This window comes from Tupaia chinensis, unplaced genomic scaffold (genome assembly GCF_000334495.1).
Source record: "Tupaia chinensis unplaced genomic scaffold, TupChi_1.0 Scaffold000116_1, whole genome shotgun sequence".
NCBI classification, from domain to species: domain Eukaryota; kingdom Metazoa; phylum Chordata; class Mammalia; order Scandentia; family Tupaiidae; genus Tupaia; species Tupaia belangeri.
The window spans coordinates 1,129,573-1,136,074 of NW_006159580.1; positions in this window are offsets into that span (position 1 = coordinate 1,129,573).

Sequence of the window (6,502 nt, forward strand, 5' to 3'; positions counted from 1 at the left end):
AGACACTCACAGGGAGGAGGCGGGGAGACAGGTCTCCTCCCGGCTCTTCTGGACAACATACACCAAGGTCTTCAGAGGTTCCTGGCACACAGTAAGACGGCGAAGCAGTAATTCCTTTTCCCCGTCTGACTCTGCAGCTGCTTTCACACGTGCTGCTGAGCCTTTCTGCAAATCCCTGCCAGGAAATGCTACAAACGCTGCTTTTTTTTTGTTTTTTGTTTTTTGTTTTTTAAACTTGATGGGGAAACTGAAGTGCAGGAAAAGTAAAACATGTTCCCAAGAAACACAGTTAGACGGAGGCTGGGTGGGACCAGGTGGAAGGGCCTAGATCAGCACTGCTCTCCCACACCCTTCCCCAGGAGCAAAATGCACTCAGAGAGGAAGCTTCCCGCAAAGCTCCCTGCAGACTTCCTTCTCTAACCCTCGTCCTCCTCCCTTCAGAGTTCAAGCATGGAGGGGCTAGAGGAGAACACCAAGAGGTACTTGTCCAGACCTCGGGGATCTAGACAGACCCAGACCAAGCTAAAATCTTATGACGAAAACAAATTGAAGACTTAACTCAAGTATTTCATCCAGGTATCTACCCACCAAGTAAAAGGCTAGGAGCAAACCCCACAAAGGAGGGAGAGATGAGATTATGTTCCACTCAAACCCAAATGGCAACATGAACCCAAAGACTAATCCTAATGTCTGAACAGTAAAAAAAAAAAAAAAAAAAAGAGAGGTTAAGACGCTGTGAGTCACAATCAAAACAATGATAAAAAGCAGTCAGTTAAGCCTATGGGTGTCCAGATCTCACGAGGCCAGTACCTAGTAATGAGAAAACCTGTTGGCAGTCAGGTTCATCCACTGGTGAACCTCATTAATTCACCAGTGACCTCATTCATTCATCACCAAGAGAAGCCAGTTCATCACTGATGGCCCAGCCACAGTAGCGTACCCGCTGCTACTCAACAAAGTTGAGGTCATATGGGGGAGGCTGTGGTTAACTCCTGGCCCACCTTAAATGTCAGCCAGGTGAGGGCAGCAGCTGGTATGGTGGTTAAGGTGCTGGACTCCCACATGGCCAACCGCGGTTCTAGTCCCAGACCCAGTGCTTGAAACTCACACCAGGTGTGTGTGTGCACCCAAAATCCTGTAAGGAGACGAGGAGAATGGACAGCCATGTGTCCACCCACCTAGGGAGTGATTTCTCTGTCTTTTCTCAGGGAGCACATATGCCCTAAAGGGGAAAAAAAAAAAAAAGCTGGGCACAGCAGTATATGCCTCTAGGCTCAGCTACTGCTACTTGGGAGGCTGGGGCAAGAGGAATTGAGTTTGCAGCCAGTGTAGGCAACACAGCGGTGGTCCACATCTGCACTGCTGGCTACTCAGGAGCCTAGATCATGGCACAGAAACGTCCTGTCTAAAATTACAAAAAAAAAAAAAAAAGAAAGAAAAGGAGATGTTACCTCGAGCAATAGAAAGTATTTTAAAAATTACATGTTTTAATTATAGGAGATAATTTGGATTATAGGAGATTATTTGGTTATTATATAATACCATTTTTTTCCAAAATCTCAGACTTGTGGCTCAAATTCACAGCTGATTCAATCCATTAAAAAATATCATTCTGGGGCCAGCAGATGGCATAACAGCTATGTTTCTGGACTCCCATATGGCTGACCACGGTGGAGTTCTGGATCCAGTGGCTTGATATTCATGCTAGGTTCATGTGCGTGCGTGCCCAAGATCCTGAGGGGAGAATGGAGGAGAAGGGATTGCGGCGTGACCATCCCCCCTGGGGGGTGATTTCTCGCTTTCTGTCTCTGTCTGTCTGGCAAGCGCACACGCCCTATAGCAAAAACCTCTCCAAATAAATAAATAAATAAATAAAATCAGTGAAAGTACTGGGTCCTATGACCAGATGGTGTAATGGCTACATTGCTGGACTCCCATGTGGTCAAGTGCAGTTCGAGTCTGGACCCAATGGCTTAAAACTCACACCAGGCACACCTGTGTGTGTGTGTGTGTGTGTGCGTGTGTGTGCGCGTATGTGCGTGCGTGCCCAAAATCCCAAGAGAATAGAGAAGGGACTGCAGCATGGCTATCCCTCCTGTGGGGGGGGGGATTTCTCACTTTCTATCTTTGTCTCTCCAGTGAGCCCATGTACCCTACAGTAAAAATCTCTCTAATAAATAAATAAATAATAAATAAATAAATAAATAAATGAAAAGTTAAAGGATCAAGGAATTTAAGAAAATAGAAAAGAAAGTACTGGCTCCTGATTTCTTACACATTCTTTAAAAACAAAACATAAGCTTTAAAATGAGGCACTAAGTTCTGTATCATTTACTTAAAAACCTGTTTAAAAGTCTGTTCTGGCTCTGCTAAAGACGGCCAAAGGGACGGCTGATGAGTGACTAGCGAGAAAGTTACTCTCCAGCTGGGTCTTAAACATACAATTATGAAGATAGCAATAGATTACAAAGTAACAAGTCTGGTCTCTCTGCCAATTTCAACATCGGAGGTATTTTCATTTAGGTAAAAAGTAATAGCGCTATTCCATTACTGCTTGTCATGTAGGACCCCTAGGTACACCCAGAGCTACCATATTTAGCTGGTATACTGTCTCTCCCTGCATCTTTCTAGCAGCCATGATCACCGGATAAGAGAGACCCCAAAGGCCTCGCAAACAAAAAACCTCAGTCCTCGGCAAGTCACTCAACCTTTTTCTCTTTGAGAGTTTTTTTGTTATAGGGTGTGTGCGCTCACCAAAAAGACAGAGACAGACAGAGAGATAGAAAGAGAGAAATCACCCCCAGGGGGGGGATGGCCATACCGCAATCCCTTCTCCTCCATTCTCCTCTCGGGATCTTGGGCACGCACGCACACGTGGTGGCGTGAGTTCATGCCACCGGGTCCAGGACTCAAACCGCGGTCGACTACATGGGAGTCCAGTGACATAGCCATTACACTAACTGCTGGTCCCCACTCAACCTTTTTTAATCTCATCAGTAAAATGGGCACTAACGCCTGTATCGAAGGATTCTGATGATTTAAGCACCAAGGATTATGGAAAGTAATATTTCATATCCCATAATGCCAGGGTTCAAGGCAGAATCAGCATTCATTTGAACCAGTCAGATAATACTCTCTGAAAATCATTTTATGAACAAACTATTATTTAAGTATGCAATATTTGGTTCTTAAACCTAAGGGGGAGGGGGGAAGAACTGTTTAAAAAAAAGTTGGAAATAACTTCAAGTACTTGGCCTCTGGCTCCTTGCCAACTGTAGTGCGCCCAGCGCTTCAAATGTCTGAAACAAATCTTTATCATCTTGAACTGGGGAGGAAGGGAGGTATCTGAATTTTCTAACAAGTAAAATTCATGAATGCATGAACCTGCCTGAGAGGGGGTTAGAATCTTCCAGAAGAAGTCTGAAAATAAGCACCATGGGAGGCTTCTTCCTCTTCACGAACAGCAGGGCATTCCGCTACATCCTCTATGCTATGACTTGGCATAAGTTTAAAGGCATTCTCCTCATCTAACTTTCCTTATAGGCCAGCGAAATTGCCAAGGATCTTTAAAACATAAGCCTACTTCACTTTATGTCGTCGGAGTGTTCCAAAAAGTTTTAATGTTATATTCCTGCACGAAACGAGTAATTCCCAGTTGCAAAATAACTAAGAGTAAAGACCCTGCAGCCAGTGTGCCTGGGTTCATAACCAAGCTCTAGCACTTACAAGCTTACTGCAATTCTAGGGCAAATTGTTTGATCTCTCTGTGCTTTGGCAATACTACCAGATACTAATGCCATCTTCAAAGAGTTGTTATGAGTTGTTATATTAAAATGAGTTAATATCTGTAAAGCAATCAGGGCAGTGGATGTCACAAATATAAAAGCAACTACTGGGCCAGCAGGTGGCACAGAGGTTAAGACAGCTGGATCCCTCATGGCCAACTGCGTGGTTCGAGTCCTGGACCCAGTGGCTTGAAAAACATGCCAGGTGCATGTGCATGCATGTCCAAAATCCCAAGAGGAGAAAAGAGAAGGGACAGTGGAGAGGCCATCCACCAAGGGGTTGAAGTTTTGCTTTCCATTTCTCTCTCTCTCTCTCTCTCTCTCTCTCTCCAGTGAGTACACGTGCCCTACTGCAAAACTTGAAAAAAATAAAAAGCAACTATTAAATTAAAATAAATAAATCTCTAATTAATCTTTCTGGTAAAATTTTACATAAGCATACAGCAAGTGACGGCTTGAATCCTGTCTACAGACACCGAGTTCTCACACTAGTCAAACACGGTGCTTCACAAGAGACAGTTATCGATCATAGAGATTCCTAGGTCTGCACTTTTGTGGCTCTGGGCTGATCACTTTAACCTCTCTCTAAATGTTTGTTTGTTCCTCTGTAAAACAGAAATAATAATAACTATACTATGAAGGTAAACTGAGAAAACAGATAAAGTTCTCGGCACAAAGGACTGAGTGCTCAAGAAGTGACCACCCCTCACCCCATCCAAGTACACCTGTACATACCCTCCCTCAGTCCTGTCATAGCAATAGCTCTGGGCAGTTGAGAGTTGACACCTCAAATACTACAAGATGGCCTTGGATGGGCACAGCAGTTTTATCACCACGGCAGGGCACCCTGAAGATGCAAAGACCAGGTGGCTGGCTCTGAGAGCTCAAGAGTCAACACTCAGACTTCATCAGAGGAAGGATGGTGAATATGATACGGGTAGTTACATACAAAGCCAGGACTAGGGCTCCTCCCCAGGCCCAGCAGTTAAAGATCTAAAAACAAACAACAGAAAGTCTTAGAATCTTCCAGTGACTCAGGTAAACAGGCTTGAACAGATTTGTAATCATTTCTGACCATCGGACTTTTAATAAGTAGGTCCCAACTGTAATTGAAACGAAAATACAACTCAAGAAATGGACTATGTTTAAAGGAAACTGAGAAGAAAATCACAGTGAATGCTTACTTAGGTGACAGGGCAAAGTCAATAGGTTGGTTCACGCACACAAACAGGACTGTGATACGAGCAGACACCCCTTGGAAGGATATTTCTGAGGTTAAAGGACCACCTCCCAATCAATTACCTTGTGTTTTCTAAATATCTGACACCTCAGTACACTGTTTCTACCTTTTGACAGGTAACAGTCTCCAATTTTTCTAAATAAAATATGTCCCTTAAAAAAATGTAGCACCCACCAGCAGGTGGTATGGTGGTTAAGGTGCTGGACTCCCATATGGCTGACCATAGTTCAAGTCCCAGGCCTGGCAGCTTTCATTCTCGCTTTCCCTTTCACTCTCTCTCTGTCTCTCCCTGATGAAATTAAATAATAACAACAAATGGAATTAAATATTTAAAAAAAAAAAGCAGCACCCCTTAGACTTTAAATTTCCTCTACAACTAAAAGGAACTGTAGTAGATCTGACTGTAGCCACTGCAAAGGTGAAAGTCGCAAAAGATACAAAAGGAAGGATAGTATAAAATTCACTTTCTTAATCCTAGTAAGGACAAGCATTTAATAATGCCTCCCAAATGAAAAATCAGTGCTGCTAATTCATTATCAGCAAATGTCCAATAAAAGAGAACTACTGGCAGTACTGCTAATAGGACACACTTTGGGGGCTGCTTCTCCCAAGTCCTGACCTTCACACAGCACAGTGGGTCCAGTCACGACTGGCAGAGATAAGCCCAGTGTGTGGCTAGGACCCTATCACACGGAGACAGAGCCATGGCTTCAGTCTCACAAGAACTGTATACCTAGGGGCCAGGAGATACGTAACGGCTATGTCACTGGACTCCCACGTAGCAGACTTAAAACTCGTGCCAGGCGCTTGTGTGTGCCCAAAATCCCAAGAGGAGACTGAAGAAGGGATTGTGGCGTGGCCAACTCCCACCAGGGGGTGATTTCTCACTTTCTGTCTCTGTCTCTCTGCCTCTCTGGTGAGCACATGCACCCTATAGCAAAAATTTCTCAAAAAAAAAAAATGTATATCTGAAATGTCCCACGATAAAAGGCAGAATGACGACAACCGAAGTTGTTTTAATCTTATTCTGCTTGGAGCATATTGCTCCATGTGTTTAGTAATTATCATTGTCTATGAAGATTCTGCTTCTGGGCTAACCCCATGACCCTATGATTGAAGGCGCTACTGGATCCCACATGGCTGACTGCGTGGTTCAAATCCAGGCCCTGGTGGCTTGAGAAACATACTGGGTGCATGCACATGAGTGCCCCAAATCCCACCACTGTAGAGAAAACAAGGAGAGGGAACTGTGGCATGACCATGCCTCAAAACCTCACTGGTTTTTTTTTTTTCCTCCTCCACACTCTCTCTCCTTTTGGTGGGTACACTCACCCTCTAGCAACCTAAAAAGAAAAACTTTTTAGGATGCTAAAGTTGAATCCATAAGGCCCTAAGTTGACTATTAAAAATTATGGTGAACAGGGACCAGCAGGTGGCATGGTAGTTAAGGCGCTGGACACTTCCACATGGCTGACCA